The sequence below is a fragment of the Oncorhynchus tshawytscha genome, linkage group LG12 (assembly GCF_018296145.1).
Source record: "Oncorhynchus tshawytscha isolate Ot180627B linkage group LG12, Otsh_v2.0, whole genome shotgun sequence".
NCBI classification, from domain to species: domain Eukaryota; kingdom Metazoa; phylum Chordata; class Actinopteri; order Salmoniformes; family Salmonidae; genus Oncorhynchus; species Oncorhynchus tshawytscha.
Window position 1 is genome coordinate 71,801,318 of NC_056440.1, and position 25,125 is coordinate 71,826,442.

Sequence of the window (25,125 nt, forward strand, 5' to 3'; positions counted from 1 at the left end):
TAACATGTCTGTGTCCCTCTGGTCCTTCACCAGCATTTATAACACGTCTGTATCCCTCTGGTCTTTCACAAGCATTTATAACATGTCTGTGTCCCTCTAGTCCTTCAACAGCATTTATAACATGTATGTGTCCCTCTGGTCCTTCACCAGCATTTATAACATGTCTGTATCCCTCTGGTCTTTCACCAGCATTTATAACATGTCTGTGTCCCTCTAGTCCTTCAACAGCATTTATAACATGTCTGTGTCCCTCTGGTCCTTCACCAGCATTTATAACATGTCTGTGTCCCTCTGGTCCTTCACCAGCATTTATAACATGTCTGTGTCCCTCTGGTCCTTCACCAGCATTTATAACATGTCTGTGTCCCTCTGGTCCTTCACCAGCATTTATAACATGTCTGTGAACCTCTGGTCCTTCACCAGCATTTATAACATGTCTGTGTCCCTCTGGTCCTTCACCAGCATTTATAACATGTTTGTGTCCCTCTGGTCCTTCACCAGCATTTATAACATGTCTGTGTCCTGTCCCTCTGGTCCTTCACCAGCATTTATAACATGTCTGTGTCCCTCTGGTCCTTCACCAGCATTTATAACATGTCTGTGTCCCCCTCTGGTCCTTCACCAGCATTTATAACATGTCTGTGTCCCTCTGGTCCTTCACCAGCATTTATAACATGTCTGTGTCCCTCTGGTCCTTCACCAGCATTTATAACATGTCTGTGTCCCTCTGGTCCTTCACCAGCATTTATAACATGTCTGTGTCCCTCTGGTCCTTCACCAGCATTTATAACATGTCTGTGTCCCTCTGGTCCTTCACCAGCATTTATAACATGTCTGTGTCCCTCTGGTCCTTCACCAGCATTTATAACATGTCTGTGTCCCTCTGGTCCTTCACCAGCATTTATAACATGTCTGTGTCCCTCTGGTCCTTCACCAGCATTTATAACATGTCTGTCCTCTGGTCCTTCACCAGCATTTATAACACCAGCATTTATAACATGTCTGTGTCCTCCTCTGGTCCTTCACCAGCATTTATAACATGTCTGTGTGTCCCTCTGGTCCTTCACCAGCATTTATAACATGTCTGTGTCCCTCTGGTCCTTCACCAGCATTTATAACATGTCTGTGTCCCCTCTGGTCCTTCACCAGCATTTATAACATGTCTGTGTCCCTCTGGTCCTTCACCAGCATTTATAACATGTCTGTATCCTCTGGTCCTTCACCAGCATTTATAACATGTCTGTGTCCCTCTGGTCCTTCACCAGCATTTATAACATGTCTGTGAACCTCTGGTCCTTCACCAGCATTTATAACATGTCTGTGTCCCTCTGGGGCTTCACCAGCATTTATAACATGTCTGAGACCTTTCCCTCTGGTCCTTCACCAGCATTTCTAACATGTCTGTGTCCCTCTAGTCATTCACCAGCATTTATAACATGTCTGTATCCCTCTGGTCTTTCACCAGCATTTATAACATGTCTGTGTCCCTCTAGTCCTTCAACAGCATTTATAATATGTCTGTGTCCCTCTGGTCGTTCACCAGCATTTATAACATGTCTGTGTCCCTCTGGTCCTTCACCAGCATTTATAACATGTTAGTGTCATGTCCCTCTGAGTCCTTCTCCATCATTAATTATACCATGTCGTTGTCCTGTCCCTGAGTCCTTCACCAGCATTTCTAACATGTCAGTGTCCTGTCTCTCTGGTCCTTCACCAGCATTTATAACATGTCTGTCTCCTGTCCCTCTGGTCCTTCACCAGCATTTATAACATGTCTGTGTCCCTCTGGTCCTTCACCAGCATTTATAACATGTCTGTGTCCTGTCCCTCTGGTCCTTCACCAGCATTTATAACATGTCTGTGACCTGTCCCTCTGGTACTTCACCAGCATTTATAACATGTTTGTGTCCCTCTGGTCCTTCACCAGCATTTATAACATGTCTGTGACCGGTCCCTCTGGTCCTTCACCAGCATTTATAACATGTCTGTGTCCCTCTGGTCCTTCACCAGCATTTATAACATGTTTGTGTCCCTCTGGACCTTCACCAGCATTTATAACATGTCTGTGAACTGTCCCTCTGGTCCTTCACCAGCATTTATAACATGTCTGTGTCCCACCAGCTTTATAACATGTCCTTCACCAGCATTTATAACATGTCTGTGTCCTGGTCTCTGGTCCTTCACCAGCATTTATAACATGTCTGTGTCCTCTGGTCCTTCACCAGCATTTATAACATGTCTGTGTCCCTCTGGTCCTTCACCAGCATTTATAACATGTCTGTGTCCTCTCTGGTCCTTCACCAGCATTTATAACATGTCTGTGTCCCTCTGGTCCTTCACCAGCATTTATAACATGTCTGTGTCCTCTGGTCCTTCACCAGCATTTATAGCATGTCTGTGTCCCTCTGGACCTTCACCAGCATTTATAACATGTCTGTCCTCTGGTCCTTCACCAGCATTTATAACATGTCTGTGTCCCTCTGGTCCTTCACCAGCATTTATAACATGTCTGTGTCCTGTCCCTCTGGTCCTTCACCAGCATTTATAACATGTCTGTGTCCCTCTGGTCCTTCACCAGCATTTATAACATGTATGTGTCCCTCTGGTCCTTCACCAGCATTTATAACATGTCTGTGTCCTGTCCCTCTGGTCCTTCACCAGCATTTATAACATGTCTGTGACCTTTCCCTCTGGACCTTCACCAGCATTTATAACATGTCTGTGACCTGTCCCTCTGGTCCTTCACCAGCATTTATAACATGTCTGTGTCCCTCTAGTCCTTCACCAGCATTTATAACATGTCTGTGTCCCTCTGGTCCTTCACCAGCATTTATAACATGTCTGTGTCCCTCTGGTCCTTCACCAGCATTTATAACATGTTGGTGTCATGTCCCTCTGAGTCCTTCTCCATCATTAATTATACCATGTTGTTGTCCTGTCCCTGAGTCCTTCACCAGCATTTATAACATGTCTGTGTCCCTCTGGTCCTTCACCAGCATTTATAACATGTCTGTCTCCTGTCCCTCTGGTCCTTCACCAGCATTTATAACATGTCTGTGTCCCTCTGGTCCTTCACCAGCATTTATAACATGTCTGTGTCCTGTCCCTCTGGTCCTTCACCAGCATTTATAACATGTCTGTGACCTGTCCCTCTGGTCCTTCACCAGCATTTATAACATGTCTGTGTCCCTCTGGTCCTTCACCAGCATTTATAACATGTCTGTGTCCCTCTGGTCCTTCACCAGCATTTATAACATGTCTGTGTCCCTCTGGTCCTTCACCAGCATTTATAACATGTCTGTGTCCCTCTGGTCCTTCACCAGCATTTATAACATGTCTGTGACCTGTCTCTCTGGTCCTTCACCAGCATTTATAACATGTCTGTGTCCCTCTAGTCCTTCACCATAATTTATAACATGTCTGTGTCCCTCTGGTCCTTCACCAGCATTTATAACATGTCTGTGACCTTTCCCTCTGGTCCTTCACCAGCATTTATAACATGTCTGTGTCCCTCTGGTCCTTCACCAGCATTTATAACATGTCTGTGTCCCTCTGGTCCTTCACCAGCATTTATAACATGTCTGTGTCCCTCTGGTCCTTCACCAGCATTTATAACATGTCTGTGTCCCTCTGGTCCTTCACCAGCATTTATAACATGTCTGTGTCCCTCTGGTCCTTCACCAGCATTTATAACATGTCTGTGTCCCTCTGGTCCTTCACCAGCATTTATAACATGTCTGTGACCTGTCCCTCTGGTCCTTCACCAGCATTTATAACATGTCTGTGTCCCTCTGGTCCTTCACCAGCATTTATAACATGTCTGTGTCCTGTCCCTCTGGTCCTTCACCAGCATTTATAACATGTCTGTGTCCCTCTGGTCCTTCACCAGCATTTATAACATGTCTGTGAACCTCTGGTCCTTCACCAGCATTTATAACATGTCTGTCTCCTGTCCCTCTGGTCCTTCACCAGCATTTATAACATGTCTGTGTCCCTCTGGTCCTTCACCAGCATTTATAACATGTCTGTGTCCTGTCCCTCTGGTCCTTCACCAGCATTTATAACATGTCTGTGTCCCTCTGGTCCTTCACCAGCATTTATAACATGTCTGTCCCTCTGGTCCTTCACCAGCATTTATAACATGTCTGTGTCCCTCTGGTCCTTCACCAGCATTTATAACATGTCTGTCTCCTGTCCCTCTGGTCCTTCACCAGCATTTATAACATGTCTGTGTCCCTCTGGTCCTTCACCAGCATTTATAACATGTCTGTGTCCCTCTGGTCTTCACCAGCATTTATAACATGTCTGTGTCCCTCTGGTCCTTCACCAGCATTTATAACATGTCTGTGTCCCTCTGGTCCTTCACCAGCATTTATAACATGTCTGTGTCCCTCTGGTCCTTCACCAGCATTTATAACATGTCTGTGTCCAGCATTTATAACATGTCTGTGTCCCTCTGGTCTTCACCAGCATTTATAACATGTCTGTGTGTCCCTCTGGTCCTTCACCAGCATTTATAACATGTCTGTATCCCTCTGGTCTTTCACCAGCATTTATAACATGTCTGTGTCCCTCTAGTCCTTCAACAGCATTTATAACATGTCTGTGTCCCTCTGGTCCTTCACCAGCATTTATAACATGTCTGTGTCCCTCTGGTCCTTCACCAGCATTTATAACATGTCTGTGTCCTGTCCCTCTGGTCCTTCACCAGCATTTATAACATGTCTGTGACCTGTCCCTCTGGTACTTCACCAGCATTTATAACATGTATGTGTCCCTCTGGTCCTTCACCAGCATTTATAACATGTCTGTGTCCCTCTGGTCCTTCACCAGCATTTATAACATGTCTGTGTCCCTCTGGTCCTTCACCAGCATTTATAACATGTCCCTCTGGTCCTTCACCAGTCCTCTGGTCCTTCACCAGCATTTATAACATGTCTGTGTCCCTCTGGTCCTTCACCAGCATTTATAACATGTCTGTGTCCCTCTGGTCCTTCACCAGCATTTATAACATGTCTGTGTCCCTCACCTTCAGCATTTATAACATGTCTGTGTCCCTCTGGTCCTTCACCAGCATTTATAACATGTCTGTGTCCCTCTGGTCCTTCACCAGCATTTATAACATGTTATAACTGTCATGTCCCTCTGGTCCTTCACCATCATTTTCATTTATACATGTCTGTGTCCTGTCCTTCCTTCACCAGCATTTATAACATGTCTGTCCTGTCCTCTCTGGTCCTTCACCAGCATTTATAACATGTCTGTGTCCCTCTGGTCCTTCACCAGCATTTATAACATGTCTGTGTCCCTCTGGTCCTTCACCAGCATTTTTATAACATGTCTGTGTCCTGTCCCTCTGGTCCTTCACCAGCATTTATAACATGTCTGTGACCTGTCCCTCTGGTCTTCACCAGCATTTATAACATGTTTGTGTCCCTCTGGTCCTTCACCAGCATTTATAACATGTCTGTGACCAGCATTTATAACATGTCCCTCTGGTCCTTCACCAGCATTTATAACCTGTGTCCTCTGGTCCTTCACCAGCATTTATAACATGTCTGTGTCCCTCTGGTCCTTCACCAGCATTTATAACATGTCTGTGTCCCTCTGGTCCTTCACCAGCATTTATAACACCAGCATTTATAACATGTCTGTGTCCCTCTGGTCCTTCACCAGCATTTATAACATGTCTGTGTCCCTCTGGTCCTTCACAGCATTTATAACATGTCTGTGTCCCTCTGGTCCTTCACCAGCATTTATAACATGTCTGTGTCCCTCTGGTCCTTCACCAGCATTTATAACATGTCTGTGTCCTCCCTCTGGTCCTTCACCAGCATTTATAACATGTCTGTGTCCCTCTGGTCCTTCACCAGCATTTATAACATGTCTGTGTCCCTCTGGTCCTTCACCAGCATTTATAACATGTCTGTGTCCCTCTGGTCCTTCACCAGCATTTATATCATGTCTGTGTCCCTCTGGTCCTTCACCAGCATTTATAACATGTTTGTGTCCCTCTGGTCCTTCACCAGCATTTATAACATGTCTGTGTGTCCCTCTGGTCCTTCACCAGCATTTATAACATGTCTGTGTCCCTCTGGTCCTTCACCAGCATTTATAACATGTCTGTGTCCCTCTGGTCCTTCACCAGCATTTATAACATGTCTGTGTCCCTCTGGTCCTTCACCAGCATTTATAACATGTCTGTCCCTCTGGTCCTTCACCAGCATTTATAACATGTCTGTGTGTCCCTCTGGTCCTTCACCAGCATTTATAACATGTCTGTGTCCTCTGGTCCTTCACCAGCATTTATAACATGTCTGTGTCCCTCTGGTCCTTCACCAGCATTTATAACATGTCTGTGTCCTCCCAGCATTTATAACTGGTCCTTCACCAGCATTTATAACATGTCTGTGTCCCTCTGGTCCTTCACCAGCATTTATAACATGTCTGTATCCCTCTGGTCTTTCACCAGCATTTATAACATGTCTGTGTCCCTCTAGTCCTTCAACAGCATTTATAATATGTCTGTGTCCCTCTGGTCGTTCACCAGCATTTATAACATGTCTGTGTCCCTCTGGTCCTTCACCAGCATTTATAACATGTTGGTGTCATGTCCCTCTGAGTCCTTCTACATCATTAATTTATAACATGTCTTGTCCTGTCCCTGAGTCCTTCACCAGCATTTATAACATGTCAGTGTCCTGTCTCTGGTCCTTCACCAGCATTTATAACATGTCTGTCTCCTGTCCCTCTGGTCCTTCACCAGCATTTATAACATGTCTGTGTCCCCCTCTGGTCCTTCACCAGCATTTATAACATGTCTGTGTCCTGTCCCTCTGGTCCTTCACCAGCATTTATAACATGTCTGTGTCCCTCTGGTCCTTCACCAGCATTTATAACCTGTGTCCTCTGGTCCTTCACCAGCATTTATAACATGTCTGTGTCCCTCTGGTCCTTCACCAGCATTTATAACATGTCTGTGTCCCTCTGGTCCTTCACCAGCATTTATAACATGTCTGTGTCCCTCTGGTCCTTCACCAGCATTTATAACATGTCTGTGTCCCTCTGGTCCTTCACCAGCATTTATAACATGTCTGTGACCTGTCCCTCTGGTACTTCACCAGCATTTATAACATGTATGTGTCCCTCTGGTCCTTCACCAGCATTTATAACATGTCTTTGTCCCTCTGGTCCTTCACCAGCATTTATAACATGTCTGTATCCCTCTGGTCTTTCTCCAGCATTTATACCATGTCTGTGTCCCTCTGGTCCTTCACCAGCAATTATAACATGTCAGTGTCCTGTCTCTCTGGTCCTTCACCAGCATTTATAACATGTCTGTCTCCTGTCCCTCTGGTCCTTCACCAGCATTTATAACATGTCGGTGTCCCTCTGGTCCTTTACCAGCATTTATAACATGTCTGTGTCCTGTCCCTCTGGTCCTTCACCAGCCTGTCCCTCTGGTCCTTCACCAGCATTTATAACATGTCTGTGTGTCCTTCACCAGCATTTATAACATGTCTGTGACCTGTCCCTCTGGTCCTTCACCAGCATTTATAACATGTCTGTGTCCCTCTGGTCCTTCACCAGCATTTATAACATGTCTGTGTCCTCTGGTCCTTCACCAGCATTTATAACATGTCTGTGACCTGTCCCTCTGGTCCTTCACCAGCATTTATAACATGTCTGTGTCCCTCTGGTTCTTCACCAGCATTTATAACATGTCTGTGAACCTCTGGTCCTTCACCAGCATTTATAACATGGCTGTGTCCCTCTGGTCCTTCACCAGCATTTATAACATGTCTGTGCACCTCTTGTCCTTCACCAGCATTTTTAACATGTCTGTGTCCCTCTGGTCCTTCACCAGCATTTATAACATGTCTGTGTCCCTCTGGTCCTTCACCAGCATTTATAACATGTCTGTGTCCCTCTGGTCCTTCACCAGCATTTATAACATGTCTGTGTCCCTCTGGTCCTTCACCAGCATTTATAACATGTCTGTGTCCTCTGGTCCTTCACCAGCATTTATAACATGTCTGTGTCCCTCTGGTCCTTCACCAGCATTTATAACATGTCTGTGTCCCTCTAGTCCTTCACCAGCATTTATAACATGTCTGTGTCCCTCTGGTCCTTCACCAGCATTTATAACATGTCTGTGTCCCTCTGGGCCTTCACCAGCATTTATAACATGTCTGTGACCTTTCCCTCTGTTCCTTCACCAGCATTTATAACATGTCTGTGTCCCTCTAGTCCTTCACCAGCATTTATAACATGTCTGTGTCCCTCTGGTCCTTCACCAGCATTTATAACATGTCTGTGTCCCTCTGGTCCTTCACCAGCATTTATAGCATGTCTGTGTCTCTCTGGTCCTTCACCAGCATTTATAACATGTCTGTCTCCTGTCCCTCTGGTCCTTCACCAGCATTTATAACATGTTAGTGTCATGTCCCTCTGAGTCCTTCTCCATCATTAATTATACCATGTTGTTGTCCTGTCCCTGAGTCCTTCACCAGCATTTCTAACATGTCAGTGTCCTGTCCCTCTGGTCCTTCACCAGCATTTATAACATATATGTGTCCTGTCCCTCTGGTCCTTCACCAGCATTTATAACATATCTGTGTCCTGTCCCTCTAAGTCCTTCGCCATCATTTATAACATGTCTGAGTCCTGTCCCTCTAAGTCCTTCGCCATCATTTATAACTTGTCTGAGTCCTGTCCCTCTAAGTCCTTCGCCATCATTTATAACATGTCTGTGTCCTGTCCTTCTGGTCCTTCACCAGCATTTGTAACATGTCTGTGTCCTGTCCCTCTAAGTCCTTCACCAGCATTTACAACATCTCTGAGTCCTGTCCCTCTGGGGCTTCGCCAGTATTTATAACATGTCTGAGTCCTGTCCCTCTGGGGCTTCACCAGCATTTATAACATGTCTGTCTCCTGTCCCTCTGGGGCTTCACCAGTATTTATAACATGTCTGAGTCCTGTCCCTCTGGTCCTTCACCTGAATGTATAACATGTCAGTGTCCTGTCCCTCTGGGGCTTCACCAGTATTTATAACATGTCTGAGTCCTGTCCCTCTGGTCCTTCACCTGAATTTATAACTTGTCGGTGTCTTGTCCTTCTGAGTTCTTAATCCAGTATTAGTTATAACATGTCTGTGTCCTGTCCATCTCCCTCCCCACCTAGATATCCCCCTCACCAGCCAGCCACCCCTTTCCATCCTGGCCTCAGCCTCCAGCCCTAGCCTCTTCTCTAGCCTCCTCCCCACCCTCCACCCTCCATCCCTTTATTCCTCCTCCCCTCAACCTCCACCCATCATGTCTCCACCCCTCAGTCTCCACCCATCATCCCTCCACCCCTCAGCCTCCACCCATCATCCCTCCACCCATCATCCCTCCACCCCTTAGCCTCCACCCATCATCCCTCCACCCATCAGCCTGGTTCCACATCTGGAAGTGCCTCGGCCCATGACGGACAGCCCGCTGTGAGCGTTTACTGCCCATGACATGCTGGGGATTATCTGCTAAGGTTCTTTGGTTTGGTAAAGTCAGCCTCCCATTCCTCAGCAGCTAAAGTCAGTTCTTGTTATGTACTAATAAAGCCATTTTTCATTTTGGGTGTGTATGAAGGGATAGGGAAGCGTAAACATGTCATCTGGAAGGATGAGGTGTGTGTGTGTGTGGTGTGTGTGGTGTGTGTGGTGTGTGTGTGTGTGTGGTGTGTGGTGTGTGTGCAATGCATGTGTGCAATGCAATTGTGTGTCGACAGTATGAGTCTGTGCTGTAGATATCCATGTCCAAATATGTAGTGTGTGTGTATACATTAGCGTGTACATTTATATTTTTATGGCTGCCTTCTCCTCGCTCCTGCTGCATCCTGGCCCTCTTGGGTCCCTGCAGGAAGTGGGCAGTGGGGCCTGCAGGGTGCAGGGCCCAGTCGGTTCAAATCCTTTTCCCCTGTGATGCCATGCGGGGAGGCTGATGGGGGAAACAGGGGAGGGTGGTAGAGACATGGGAAGAATGGGGGAGGCAGGGTGAGATGGGGGAGGCAGGGGAGATGGGGGAGAGACAGTGAGACTGTGGGAGTCTGTTTGGGGGAGAGTGGGAGAGATTGAGGGAGGCAGTATGGGAAAACAGTGGAGGCAGGAGGGGAGGGGGAGGCTGTATGGGGAGGCAGGAGGGAGAATGGGTGACTGTATGGGTTGGCAGGAAGGTGAGGGGGAGGCAGGAGGGAGAGGGGGCTGTATGGGGATGCAGGAGGGAGAGGGGAGGTTGTATGGGGTAGGCAGGAGGGAGAGGGGAGACTGTATGGGGAGGCAGGAGGGAGAAGGGGTGGCTGTATGGGGAGGCAGGAAGGTGAGGGTGGAGGCAGGAGTGAGAGGGAGAGGCTGTATGGGGATGCAGGAGGGAGAGGGGAGGCTGTATGGCGGTGCAGGAGGGAGAGGAGGAGGCTGTATGGGGATGCAGGAGGGAGAGGGGAGGTTGTATGGGGAGGCAGGAGGGAGAGAGGAGACTGTATGGGGAGGCAGGAGGGAGAAGGGGTGGCTGTATGGGGAGGCAGGAAGGTGAGGGTGGAGGCAGGAGTGAGAGGGAGAGGCTGTATGGGGATGCAGGAGGGAGAGGGGAGGCTGTATGGTGATGAAGGAGGGAGAGGGGAGGCTGTATGGGGAGGCAGGAGGGTGAGGGGGTGAAGGGTGGGGGGCTGTATGGGGGAGGCAGGAGGGCGAGGGGAGGCTGTATGTGGGAGGCAAGAGGTTGAGGGGGAGTCAGGAGGGTGAGAGGAGGCTGTATGGGGGAGACAGTGAAGGGTTATGGGGGAGGCAGCAGGGAGAAGGGGAGGCTGTATGGGGGAGGAAGGAGGGAGGGGGGGAGGCTGTACTGTATGTGAGAGATGGGAGGAGCCTGCTGCAGCCACACTGGGCCTCAGTCAATGGCAGCAGGAGACAGAAGGAGAGGCGCTGCAGGCGGCAACAGGGCCGGGCTCCCTGACGGCCTCACCCCACTGATCCCACAAATTCGGTAAACTTCATGGAAATGTAATAAGTGCCGCTGCTTTGTGTTCCCCTGCAGAGCCTAGAGCCACAGCAGGGCCCAGGCCTGAATAGATGGTGCTGGGAGGCACATGTGTGATGATTTACACAGCATACAGACAGACAGCCACACAGTCTGCATCCCAAATATTCCATATTCCCTATATAGGGCACTACATTTGACTATGGACTCTGGTCAAAAGTAGTGCACTTTATAGGGAATAGGGTGACATTTGGGACAGACACACAGACACAGGCTACCTGCCCTTTTTCTTCCTCCTCCTCCTCTAACCAAGAGAGGGAGGGAGGTAGAGAATTCCCTGTTAGTGTGGGTCTCGAAGCTACAGAGACAGCCATGACCCCAGGGCCTGCGCTGCTTAAGCCAATATAGACTCTGTACGTCCTGAGGGGGAATAATATCTATCTGGGGCTGCTGTCATGGGCCTGTCTTATTTCTCCTCCCTCCCTCTCCTCCCTTGCTCTTTCTTCCTTCATCCCTCCCTCTCTCTTTCTTCCTTCATCACTCCCCTCTCTTCCTCCCTCTCTCTTTCTTCCTTCATCCCTCCCCTCTCTTCCTCCCTCTCTCTTTCTTCCTTCATCCCTCCCCTCTCTTCCTCCCTCTCTCTTTCCCTCCTTCAAAGGGAAGCCTCGCCTCGCCTCGGCTGCTTCTGCCTGGCTAGAGAGCAGAGCCTTTGAGTTAAAAGGACCAGTCTGTTCTGCGCCTCTCATTTTGAAATCATCCGACTTTTCTCTCTGGTCCCAGGTCTCTCCTTTTCCAGTGACTGCATGGCTTCTGCCTGCCTGCTGCTCTGTTCTGAGCAGCACTCTCTCTGCCATGACAACTAAATAGCCCCCCTAATACCACTTCATAAAGCAGAGGAGTATCCTACAGACTAGGTCCTGTAAATGAAAGACATAAATGTTGGCTTCATGGAAGGCTTTAAGAGTGAACCTTCCACTGAAATGACAGGAGTGGCTTAACAGCCGGGGCTAAATGATTCCTTAACTAGCCATAATTTATAGACATGTCCTAGGGTGAGGAATAAATGTATCACCATGTTACGAGGACTGGGACCAGGAGGAGAGCAGAGGAGGTGTGTGTGCTCCTACTGTATGTGAGTGTGTGACAGTATGCTCTATATTAACAACAGCTGGGGTGGGTTGATATTTGGAGTTAGAGGGCAGACCAAGAGGTGAAGGGGAGACATGATGGCAAGCAGCAAAACACACATTTGTCAGCGGCACCAGTGGTCAGTAATACAGACTGTATACACTATCAGACCTCAACTCTACTCACTGCCACAGAACCTGTCACTGTAAACAACAAACACCTCAACTGTCCCCTCACCCGTTTGCCATGTCAACACTCCTTTTCTCAGATAAACATCCCACAAGAATGACAGATGAGAAAAAGAAAAAAAGATGAAAATAATACTCTCCTCCTTTCCCAAACCCATGCAGAGATCAGATGTTTATTCTGCTGTTTATTTAGCTGAGTTTCTTATCAGCAGACAGACAACAATGAACAGGTGCAGGCACCTATTGCTTGCAGATGACAAGAGATGGAGTTGAGTGAAGAAGAACTCTCAGAGAGAGATAAGAGCTTTTCTACCCACCTCGCCAAGGTTCCGCGTTCCGACGTTCCGCTCCCCGTGTTCCGCCAGCAGTGTTCTGATGAGGCTGTTAAGCAGATGAATGCTCCCGTCATTTACCCATTGGGCTGTTTGTAAGCCAACAATTCCTCCATTCATTTTTCACATAATCTTTCCCCTCTTTATCGTGTCGGGGCTTTGAGGGTTGCCTGCTGAGGTGTGTGTGTCTGTGTGTGTGCGTGTGTTTGAGTGTGTGTGTTTGTACTACAGAGAGATGAGGGGGGCAGACAGGCAAAGTGGAAGGACGCTGAGCTCTCTGAGGGGATGTTTGGCTTTGTAATTTCACCCTTGAAATTCGTGATTACAAACGGGACAACTTTTTTAATTTTCTCTTTTGTCTGGGATTCAGCTGCCTGACAGTGTGCCCCAGCAGCCAGGCCTTTTAATCAATCACCTAGATAATCAAATGTCACTGGCTATCTGCTCCATGTAATTACTTTTGCAATTAAAAATCAATCTCCAGTCACCTCGTCTAATTAGAGCGATGGGCAGATCTTCATCTTGATTGATTTTATAATACATATTGACTTCAAATGCCATAATGTTGCCATATTCCTTTATTTTCATGCTCTGCAGATGAACAAAACAAAGCTGGGGAACATGGGAAATTATCTGGGAGGGGTTACTTCGATGCACCGAGCTTTGAGTCCCAGGAAGTAAAAGGTCTCAGGCCCTGGAAAGGTTCACCTCATCTCCGTCTAATGATGACAACCAACGCTCCTCTTGGAGGGGGAGAAGAAGGAGGAGGGGACAAATGGCAGGCCAATAAGCTGAATGACAGGCTACAGCCATTAAAAAAACATTTGTTGGAAACATAAGCTCATACAGTACAGCAGAATAACTGATAGCCACAGAGCCAGGGCCCTCCTCCGGAATACAAATGTAATCTATAGAGGTTCTAATAATGATGTGAGGGGACAAGGGAGAACATTGGCTTTTAACACAATATTGACATCCAAACGCGTGTTATCTTGGGGATCTAACACGGCTCGCTACGCGGCGTCTCTCATTCTCCCCCTATACATCATGACGGCCGCCACCGGGACTGCCAGCGGCTGGATATAAACCAATCAAACCCTGGTGCTGGAGAGAGACAGGTTGAAACAGGTTGTTCATGACTCTCTCTCTCACAGCGTTAGCAGATTTGTTTCTGGGCAAAACAGGCAGATGTGTCCATCTGGATGACATCATAATGACATGTGGGGACATGGTCGGGGACAGGCATGTGACAGGCGTGTTGTATGTATGGCGGGTAGCAGTACGGTTCTCTAGCTAGCGTGTCTTTCTCTGTCTCACAGGCCTTCAGGGAGACCACTGACAGACAGCACCAATAATGAACCTCTCCTCCTACATATGCCTGTTCTGACACACACACACACACACACACACACACACACACACACACACACACATGCACACACACACACACACATGCACACACACACACACTCATGCACACACGCAGACACACGCACGCCCACTCATACATACATACACACGGCCTAAGGGAGAGGGGTGATCATGCACGTCAGACAACAATGAAGGCTATAGGGAGACAGTATACTTATAGACCAGCTGAACCTGAACAACACAATCTGTAGGCCTACCAGTCATGGGTCTATTGAGACACAAGTACATTTAAATGCACTCTTCAACCAATGAATTCACTCTTTTCCTACAAGGTGATTGGAACTACGATGCTACTAATACTGTATTAAATTGCTATAGTTCTCTGTATCCAAAAGTGATTAATTCTGTCCCTCAGAAGTGAGATGAGGTGTGAGAGAAGCAAGGCATCCCTCCTCCCCCTGGCAAGGGGAAATAGAGAGCTCTAAAGAGTCTGTAAACCCAATCCAGACAGCCAAAGTGATTAGAGGGGAGATCAAAACCATATAACCCTGAGGAGATGGGAGAGAGAGAGAGAGAGAGAGAGAGAGAGAGAGAGAGAGAGAGAGAGAGAGAGAGAGAGAGAGAGAGAGAGAGAGAGAGAGAGAGAAGGAGGGATTAAACCAATATCACACTGATGGGGGTATGATCGGACCGATCCATTAGTGTCTAAAGAGAGGCGTAAACAAAGGCCTAGTTACCACATCGCTCCGCTCCTCTAGGCCAGCCTGGTGTGTGGTAGATGTGAATGGTGATTGGGCTGCTTTAGCGCATTGCTGCTGAGGTGGAGGTGGAGGGAGGCCTTCTCCCCTTCTCTTCTCCCACTGTGCCCAGTAATAAGGGCAGCACTTATCACCCGTCGCCTCCAGCCACTTCCAAAGGTGCAGGGGCACACACACACACACACACGCACACACACACACACACACACACACACACACACACACACACACACACACACACACACACACACACTGGGCCCAGAGAGGAGTAATTAATCATCATGGAGAGGGAGCTGTCAGATCCCCAGGTCTTTCCTACTGATAATGCTGCCTCCACAATTTAGCCTGATGGAGATGAGATTTCCCTTTCACCTCTGGCAACAAAAGAAAAGAGAAGAGAGAGACGGAACACAAAACAAATATATAGCACAACCCACAGTGGCCAATTGGTGGATTTAATGATTACCTTGCTCCTCTTAAGGCTGACGTCCTTATCAAGTCTAAGTGTCCCAATCAATAGTATTCCTCTCCACCTTTCCTGAAATAGCTCTCCCATCAACCCCCCCATCTCCACCTCCAGTCCCCCCTCTCTATTACCAAGCCAGCTGTTATTAAAGGCCTCTCTCCTTGTGGGGTTTGGACTTCAGAAATATCAGCAGGTCAATATTTTCACTGATTAATATTTAGCTGTAACAGAAATTGCCATTATCGTTTTTTTTGTTTGTTTTTGCAGGGGTTAGCGCCTGAAGTTAAATATGAGCTGATAGGATTTTCACAATAACATAAAGTATACAGGTCAATGTTTTTTGTTCAACAAATACAAAGCAATAATCTGAACTTGATATTGTCAAAATGTCTCCATATTTATCGGCACTACAATGTTGTGAAATTGGAATTGAGCAAATACAGTAATGGCCAAATTATGTGAATTTGACAATACTGAATACGTATGAATACTACGTTTTTTGCATTGGCTTCAACGTTGCCTTTCCCATGGTCAAAGTGCTCCCTCTCTCCTAGGGTTCATGGCCTATGGTGGTGGTGGGTCTATGGTGCTTGTTTAAGGTGTTAAGTACTAGCTGGCTTTGCCTCTGTAGTGCCCTGGCCTCGAGCCATGAGCTCTGCCCTCTGGTCTGGCCAGACTGTGGAATGTTTTCCTATGCTCTTTTAAAAGCACATTTCAGAGACGGTTTATTTGCAGATTGGGTGTCGGGTACAAATAAGCGTGATGACTCTACAGAATCCACCGTGATAACAGGAGCGAGGGGGTGCAAACACAGGAGGGAGGGAGATGAAAGAGGGACAGCTGCCCTGCTCAGTGCTGGGGTCTGGATCCTTATCGGCTGGCCGGTACGCTGGGTCTTTGTGAGGCCGGTCCCACAGTAAGTGGGCCACGCCGGGCGGTAGGTTCAAAGCCCTCCCCTCCCTCTCTCTTTCTCTTTATTCTCTCTCTATTTATGTACTCTCTCTCGTTCTCCCTCTGTCTGTGTTTGTAGATGGATCAACCAGTCAAAACTCATTCAATCCCTTGAACTATTCCAGTGAACATGATATCCCTTGACCTTGACCAATTGTAACCTTTGAGCAATACCTATAGCTCCCAATGGCCCTTGATTGCTTGTTTTATTGTGGTCCTTGGGGTCTTGGGCTGATGCTCAATGCTCAAAGTACTTATTGTCTGCTATGTTAGGCTAATAGAATCTCTCTCAAACAAAGTCTGGCTAGAAGAGGGAACACACAGTCTGCAAGAAACACATTTCAGTTCTCTGCAAGACCCACATGAAACAACACTATCGTTTACTATAGTATAAATACTGTTTTTGCAGACAATAATGTAGTGTTTTTTGTGGATATTACTGTAGTATTTACTATAGTGTTTTTTTCCATTACTACTGTCGTATATTATAGTGTTTACAGTTATTTATAGTATTACTAGCTAAAAAACTATAGTATATACTGTAGTATCTACTGTCGTGTTTTTGCAGACACAACTAGCTAGGTTTCCATCCAATTGGCGACAGAGTTTCATGGGAATATTCTAAAATCCTCATAAGAACAAAACATTTCCCACCAGAGATGTGTTTCCATGAAATTGACTTGTTGCAGCTTAAAGGTTGTGCTTGATGACGTATTCACATAAAAATAACTTTTAGGGTTAAATTCCCATAATACCGAATAAATGGATTTCCCATCTAATTTTCAACTCTACCCATATTTCTTGCATAATGAATTTTACCAACGCAAAAAGATCCCACATTGTCTAGCGTAATTTGTTTTGTCGACATTTGGAAAGTTCCCTGACACATTTGCTGTTTCCATCAGGCCTGTCGTGAAATGCTTTATTTGACATGTACTTTACTCACATAAAATGTTTGGATGGAAACCTGGTTATTGTGGTGGTGGCTTCTCCTTGAGGAAACCTACTGGACAAATATTAAAAGAACACATTTTCCATAAGCTGCCGGGAACACAATTATGATCTATACTTGGCATGATTTCTCACTCACGGGTGGCACATATTGGGATATGGGGGAGGGGAATGGGCAGGGTACATGCACATTAATATTAGCATATCAGTACAGTGTGTAGTACAGCATTCTACAGTATACTACAGTTTACTACATAATTCTATAGTAAGTATTACACATGATCAAGGGATACTACAGTGTGTAGTATAGTATTCTACAGTATACTACAGTTTACTACAGAATTCTATAGTAAGTATTACACATGATCATGGGATACTACGGTGTGTAGTATAGTATTCTACAGTTTACTACATAATTATATAAGAAGTACTACACATGATTGAGGGATAGTGCGGTGTGTAGTATAGTATTCTACAATATACTACAGTTTACTACTGTCACGACAGATTTGCTCCTCTTCCTGGTGTAGCAGGGATCGGACCAGTATGCAGCGTGGTAGTTGTTCATGTTATTTAATAAGAAAACTCAACACGAACACAAAATAACAAAGTGAACTGGCAACGAAACAGTCCCGTGTGGCACAAACACAGACACAGGAAACAATCACCTACAAAATACCCAAAGAACATGGCTGCCAAATATGGTTCCCAATCAGAGACAACGATAAACACCTGCCTCTAATTGAGAACCAATCTAGGCAACCATAGACTTACATAAACACCTAGACTAGAAAACACCCCATAAACATACAAAACCCCTAGACCAGACGAAACACATTATTTGTTTTATATATATTTTTTATTTCACCTTTATTTAACCAGGTAGGCTAGTTGAGAACAAGTTCTCATTTGCAACTGCGACCTGGCCAAGATAAAGCATAGCAGTGTGAACAGACAACACAGAGTTACACATGGAGTAAACAATTAACAAGTCAATAACACAGTAGAAAAAAAGGGGAGTCTATATACATTGTGTGCAAAAGGCATGAGGAGGTAGGCGAATAATTACAATTTTGCAGATTAACACTGGAGTGATAAATGATCAGATGATCATGTACAGGTAGAGATATTGGTGTGCAAAAGAGCAGAAAAGTAAATCAATAAAAACAGTATGGGGATGAGGTAGGTAAAAATGGGTGGGCTATTTACCGATAGACTATGTACAGCTGCAGCGATCGGTTAGCTGCTCAGATAGCAGATGTTTGAAGTTGGTGAGGGAGATAAAAGTCTCCAACTTCAGCGATTTTTGCAATTCGTTCCAGTCACAGGCAGCAGAGAACTGGAACGAAAGGCGACCAAATGAGGTGTTGGCTTTAGGGATGATCAGTGAGATACACCTGCTGGAGCGCGTGCTACGGATGGGTGTTGCCATCGTGACCAGTGAACTGAGATAAGGCGGAGCTTTACCTAGCATGGACTTGTAGATGACCTGGAGCCAGTGGGTCTGGCGACGAATATGTAGCGAGGGCCAGCCGACTAAAGCATACAAGTCGCAGTGGTGGGTGGTATAAGGTGCTTTAGTGACAAAATGGATGGCACTGTGATAAATTGCATCCAGTTTGCTGAGTAGAGTGTTGGAAGCAATTTTGTAGATGACATCGCCGAAGTCGAGGATCGGTAGGATAGTCAGTTTTACTAGGGTAAGTTTGGCGGCGTGAGTGAAGGAGGCTTTGTTGCGGAATAGAAAGCCGACTCTTGATTTGATTTTCGATTGGAGATGTTTGATATGAGTCTGGAAGGAGAATTTACAGTCTAGCCAGACACCTAGGTACTTATAGATGTCCACATATTCAAGGTCGGAACCATCCAGGGTGGTGATGCTGGTCAGGCGTGCGGGTGCAGGCAACGAACGGTTGAAAAGCATGCATTTGGTTTTACTAGCGTTTAAGAGCAGTTGGAGGCCACGGAAGGAGTGTTGTATGGCATTGAAGCTCGTTTGGAGGTTAGATAGCACAGTGTCCAAGGACGGGCCGGAAGTATATAGAATGGTGTTGTCTGCGTAGAGGTGGATCAGGGAATCGCCCGGAGCAAGAGCAACATCATTGATATATACAGAGAAAAGAGTCGGCCCGAGGATTGAACCCTGTGGCACCCCCATAGAGACTGCCAGAGGACCGGACAGCATGCCCTCCAATTTGACACATTGAACTCTGTCTGCAAAGTAATTGGTGAACCAGGCAAGGCAGTCATCCGAAAAACCGAGGCTACTGAGTCTGCCGATAAGAATATGGTGATTGACAGAGTCGAAAGCCTTGGCAAGGTCGATGAAGACGGCTGCACAGTACTGTCTTTTATCGATGGCGGTTATGATATCGTTTAGTACCTTGAGCGTGGCTGAGGTGCACCCGTGACCGGCTCGGAAACCAGATTGCACAGCGGAGAAGGTACGGTGGGATTCGAGATGGTCAGTGACCTGTTTGTTGACTTGGCTTTCGAAGACCTTAGATAGGCAGGGCAGGATGGATATAGGTCTGTAACAGTTTGGGTCCAGGGTGTCTCCCCCTTTGAAGAGGGGGATGACTGCGGCAGCTTTCCAATCCTTGGGGATCTCAGACAATGAAAGAGAGGTTGAACAGGCTGGTAATAGGGGTTGCGACAATGGCGGTGGATAGTTTCAGAAATAGAGGGTTCAGATTGTCAAGCCCAGCTGATTTGTACGGGTCCAGGTTTTGCAGCTCTTTCAGAACATCTGCTATCTGGATTTGGGTAAAGGAGAACCTGGAGAGGCTTGGGCGAGTAGCTGCGGGGGGGGCGGAGCTGTTGGCCGAGGTTGGAGTAGCCAGGCGGAAGGCATGTCCAGCCTTTGAGAAATTCTTGTTGAAGTTTTCGATACTCATGGATTTATCGGTGGTGACCGTGTTACCTAGCCTCAGTGCAGTGGGCAGCTGGGAGGAGGTGCTCTTGTTCTCCATGGACTTCACAGTGTCCCAGAACTTTTTGGAGTTGGAGCTACAGGATGCAAACTTCTGCCTGAAGAAGCTGGCCTTAGCTTTCCTGACTGACTGCGTGTATTGGTTCCTGACTTCCCTGAACAGTTGCATATCGCGGGGACTATTCGATGCTATTGCAGTCCGCCACAGGATATTTTTGTGCTGGTCGAGGGCAGTCAGGTCTGGAGTGAACCAAGGGCTGTATCTGTTCTTAGTTCTGCATTTTTGGAACGGAGCATGCTCATCTAAAATGGTGAGGAAGTTACTTTTAAAGAATGACCAGGCATCCTCAACTGACGGGATGAAGTCAATGTCCTTCCAGGATACCCGGGCCAGGTCGATTAGAAAGGCCTGCTCACAGAAGTGTTTTAGGGAGCGTTTGACAGGGATGAGGGGTGGTCGTTTGACTGCGGCTCCGTAGCGGATACAGGCAATGAGGCAGTGATCGCTGAGATCCTGGTTGAAGACAGCGGAGGTGTATTTGGAGGGCCAGTTGGTCAGGATGATGTCTATGAGGGTGCCCTTGTTTACAGATTTAGGGTTGTACCTGGTGGGTTCCTTGATGATTTGTGTGAGATTGAGGGCATCTAGCTTGGATTGTAGGACTGCCGGGGTGCTAAGCATATCCCAGTTTAGGTCACCTAACAGAACAAACTCTGAAGCTAGATGGGGGGCGATCAATTCACAAATGGTGTCCAGGGCACAGCTGGGAGCTGAGGGGGGTCGGTAGCAGGCGGCAACAGTGAGAGACTTATTTCTGGAGAGAGTAATTTTCAAAATTAGTAGTTCGAACTGTTTGGGTATGGACCTGGAAAGTATGACATTACTTTGCAGGCTATCTCTGCAGCAAACTGCAACTCCTCCCCCTTTGGCAGTTCTATCTTGACGGAAAATGTTATAGTTGGGTATGGAAATCTCAGAATTTTTGGTGGCCTTCCTGAGCCAGGATTCAGACACGGCAAGGACATCAGGGTTAGCAGAGTGTGCTAAAGCAGTGAGTAAAACAAACTTAGGGAGGAGGCTTCTGATGTTGACATGCATGAAATCATGGCTTTTTCGATCACAGAAGTCAACAAATGAGGGTGCCTGGGGACATGCAGGGCCTGGGTTTACCTCCACATCACCCGCGGAACAGAGGAGGAGTATAATGAGGGTGCGGCTAAAGGCTATCAAAACTGGTCGCCTAGAGCGTTGGGGACAGAGAATAAAAGGAGCAGATTTCTGGGCATGGTAGAATATATTCAGGGCATAATGCGCAGACAGGGGTATGGTGGGGTGCGGGTACAGCGGAGGTAAGCCCAGGCACTGGGTGATGATGAGAGAGGTTGTATCACTGGACATGCTGGTTGTAATGGGTGAGGTCACCGCATGTGTGGGAGGTGGGACAAAGGAGGTATCAGGGGTATGAAGAGTGGAACTAGGGGCTGCATTGTAAACTAAAACAATGATAACTAACCTGAACAACAGTATACAAGGCATATTGACATTTGAGAGAGACATACAGCGAGGCATACAGTAATCACAGGTGTTGAATTGGGAGAGCTAGCTAAAACAGTAGCTAAAACAGTAGGTGAGACAACAGCTAATCAGCTAGCACAACAACAGCAGGTAAAATGGCGTTGACTAGGCAGGGAGGGTCGGATTAACTACACACAGAGCCTGAGTGCGGCTGGGGCCGACAGGTAAAACATAAACAAGCAGAATGGAGTACCGTGATTAATGGACAGTCCAGCATGCATCAGCTATGTAGCCAAGTGATCAGTGTCCAGGGGGCAGCGGTGGATGGGGCAGGGAAGCTGGACTGGTGAGTATTATCCAGATTAAAAAAACTGGCTGGCTGTGCAGAAGGGAAAAGGTAAATGCCGCTAGCAGTGGCTAACAATGACTAAATAGCTTGTAGCTAGTTAGCTGGTTAGCTTCTGGAGGTTCTTGAGTGTGTTCTAAAAATTAAAAATAATAGCGATTCCGTATCACATTGGGTGAGGCAGGTTACCGGAAGGTATAAACAAATTAAAAATCGAAAAGAGATTGAAAGTAAATATGGGTCCAGTGAGTGTTTGGGACGCGGCGATTCAGACGGTTAGCAGGCCTGTGCTAACAAGCTAACAGTTAGTAGGCCGGGGCTAAACAAGGTAGCAGTTAGCGGACCGGGGCTAAACAAGGTAGCAGTTAGCGGACCGGGGCTAAACAAGCTAGCAGTTAGCAGGCCGAATTAGCAAGCAAGGAGATAGCAAGGGCTAGAAAGTTAGCCTTTGGGGGGCGTCGCGATGGGGTGAGTCTATTTATGCCTCTTCATGCGGTGACATCGATAGACCGGTCGTGGGTCCGGATATTGTAGCCCAGGAGTATGCTTCGGTGGTAGCACAGGAGCTCTGGTCGGGCTAGCTTCAAGCTAAGTGGGTGGAAACGCTAGCCAGGAGTAATCATCCGGGGTTGCGGTTAGCTAGTTAGCTAGTTGTGAAGATCCAGCTGAAAATGTTCTGTTTGCGGTGGGAATCCGGGGATAAAAAAAATATAGGTCCGTTATGCTCTGGTTAGAGTCGTGTTGTTCGAACTGGCGAGAGCTTTCCGAGCTAAAGGTTAGCTGATGACCGGTTATCTGAAGACCGCTAGCAATGGTTTGCTGACTGATACCTGGTAGTTAGCTGGCTAGCTTCAGTTGAGGGGATCCGGATCCGAAGTAAATATAAATACTTTAGAAAAAATAGCTACATTGGGTGAGGCGGGTTGCAGGAGAGTATTTAGAAGTTGAGGTTTAGCAAAATGTTTTAAAAGATATGCGAAGAAAAATATGTTAAAGAAAACGATATATATGATATATACAAGGGACATGACACGACAAGACGTCCGACTGCTACGCCATCTTGGATAATCCCACATGTCACACCCTGAACTAACCAACATAATAAAGAAAACAAAGATAACTAAGGCCAGGGCGTGACAGTACCCCCCCAAAGGTACGGACTCCGGCCGCACACCTAAATCCATAGGGGAGGGTCTGGGTGGGCGTCTGTCCACGGTGGCGGCGCGGGACGTGGACCCCACTCCACCATAGTCTTAGTCCGTTTTTGTGGCCTCCTAGGAACGGCGACCCTCGCCGCCAACCTAGGACTGGCAACCCTACTAAAGGGTCCCACTGGACTAAAGAAACTCCTCCGGACTGAGGGGCAGCTCCGGAATGAGGGGCAGCTCAGGACTGAGAGGTAGCTCAGGACTGAGAGGTAGCTCAGGCTGGTTGACGGCTCTGGCAGCTTCTGGCTGACTGACGGCTCTTGCAGCTCCTGGCTGACTGACGGCTCTGGCAGATCCTGGCTGAATGGCGGCTCTGGCAGATCCTGGCTGAATGGCGGCTCTGGCAGATCCTGGCTGAATGGCGGCTCTGGCAGATCCTGGCTTAATGGCGGCTCTGGCGGATCCTGGCTGACTGGCGGCTCTGGCGGCTCCTGGCTGACTGGCGGCTCCTTGCAGACTGGCGGCTCTTTGCAGACTGGCGGCTCTGGCGGCTCCTTGCAGACTGGCGGCTCTGGCGGCTCCATGCAGAGTGGCTGCTCTGGCAGCTCCTTGCAGACTGGCGTCTCTGGCGGCTCCTTGCAGACTGGCGGCTCCTTGCAGACTGGCGGCTCTGGCGGCTCAGGACAGGTGGGAGACTCTAGCAGCTCTGGACAGGCGGGAGACTCTAGCAGCTCTGGAGAGGAGGAAGGCTCTGGCAACGCTGGACAGGCAGGAGCACCTGTAGGGATGAGACGGAGAGACAGCCTGGTGTGGGGAGCTGCCATCCGAGGGCTGGTGAGTGGAGGTGGCACTGGATAGACTAGACCGTGCAGATGCACTGGAGCTCTTGAGCACCGAGCCTGCTCAACCTTACCTGGCTCAATGCCCACTCTAGCCGGCCGATACGAGGAGCTGGAATGTACTGCACTGGGCTATGCACCCATACTGGAGACACCGTGCGCTCCACAGCATAACACGGTGCCTGCCCGGTCCCTCTCGCTCTCCGGTAAGCACAGGAAGTTGGCACAGGTCTCCTACCTGGCTTAGCCACACTCCCTGTGTGCCACCCCAAGAAATGTTTGGGGCTGCCTCACGGGCTTCCTTGCCAGTCGCGTTCCCTCGTATCATTGGCTCCTCTCTCCGGCTGCCTCTGCTCTCCTCGCTGCCTCCACCTGTTTCCATGGTAGGCGATCCCTACCAGCCAGGATCTCCTCCCATGTGTAGCAACACTTGCCATCCAAAACGTCATCCCATGTCCAGGAATCCTGACATTGCTGCTGCTGCTGCTGCCTCTCCTGCTGCCGCTGCTTCTCCTGCTGCACTTTGGGTCGGTGATATTCCCCTGGCTTAGCCCAGGGTCCTCTCCCCTCTAGGATTTCCTCCCACGTTCAGGAGTCTTGTGTCCTCGGCTGCTGTTGCTGCTGCCCGTTACCACGCCGCTTGGTCCTTGGTTAGTGGGTGATTCTGTCACGACAGATTTCTTGCTACAGATTTATGTAGCAAGGATCGGACCAATATGCAGCATGGTAGGTGTCCATGTTATTTAATAAGAAAACTCAACATGAACACAAATACAAAAATAACAAAGTGAACTGGCAACGAAACAGTCCCGTGTGGCACAAACACAGACACAGGAAACAATCACCTACAAAATACCCAAAGAACATGGCTGCCTAAATATGGTTCCCAATCAGAGACAACGATAAACACCTGCCTCTAATTCAGAACCAATCTAGGCAACCATAGACTTACATAAACACCTAGACTAGAAAACACCCCATAAACATACAAAACCCCTAGACCAGACAAAACACATAATCCCACATGTCACACCCTGAACTAACCAACATAATAAAGAAAACAAAGATAACTAAGGCCAGGGCGTGACGGTACCCCCCAAAGGTACGGACTCCGGCCGCACACCTATATCCATAGGGGAGGGTCTGGGTACTACAGAATTCTATAGTAAATACTACACATGATCGAGGGA

The 25,125-nt window shown here is 47.7% G+C and overlaps 1 pseudogene; it reads right to left on the reverse strand.

The window, feature by feature from the left end:
* Positions 1–17,184: 17,184 nt before the first annotated feature.
* On the reverse strand, positions 17,185–17,236 carry LOC121838847 (annotated as a pseudogene).
* Between the last annotated feature and the right edge of the window lie 7,889 nt (positions 17,237–25,125).